Below are 881 nucleotides of genomic sequence, written 5' to 3' on the forward strand. Positions count from 1 at the left end.
ATCTGACCCCGGTGCTCTTTCCTGCCAAGGCAGGGGGTCGGACTAGATGATCTACCTAGGTCCCTTCCGACTCTAGCTACTATGAAACTATGAATGGTTCTCAGCCTTTTTAGACTCAAGGTATGCGCTCTTAGTTTTGACTCATTCTTTGACTACAGAAAAATAATAAAGTAATTTTGTTGCAGAGAACTGAGAGACCACAATGGGCCAGAATATTTTTAACACCATGGTTTCCTATTTGAAATCTCTGCATTTATCTTATGAATCATGTTTGCATACCTTTGCCTCAAATCATCCTGGGTGAGAATCCTTGAATTAAGTAATCAAGTACTTAGTCAACTGTGTTATTTACATTGCATTAAGCAGGATAAGAATGAAATGTTTCTTCCAGTATGTGTTCTGGGAGAAATGTCAAGGGACTCCTTAATTTCCATCCAGAGACCATCATTTAGAGGTCCCACACTTCAATATGTTCACTGAATGCCTCCTTAGTCAAAGGAAAAAGTAATAGTGATCTTCGTTCAACACTACAATAATCAGTAGTAAAGAGCATGTGGAAACATAGGACTGGAAAGGACCTCCCCGCATGGCCAAGTCCAGTCTATATAACATTCATAAATGTATTGGGTTAGGGTTTTTTGCTCCCCATTGCTCCACTTGTGAGACTGCTCCAGTTCCCCAGTAACCTAATAGACAAGATCTTCTTTGACTTTTCAGTACAAACTTATTCATGGCCATTTTATATCCAGTTATTCTTATGTTTACATTTTCAGTAACCTAAATAGTTCTTCTCCCTCCCTGCTGTTTACCCCTGATGTGTTTATAGGCAAAAGTCATATACTCCCTCAACACCTTCATATGATAAGATCTCCATTCCTCTA

The sequence above is a fragment of the Crocodylus porosus genome, unplaced genomic scaffold (genome assembly GCF_001723895.1).
Source record: "Crocodylus porosus isolate Cpor-Errol unplaced genomic scaffold, CroPor_comp1, whole genome shotgun sequence".
NCBI lineage: Eukaryota > Metazoa > Chordata > Crocodylia > Crocodylidae > Crocodylus > Crocodylus porosus.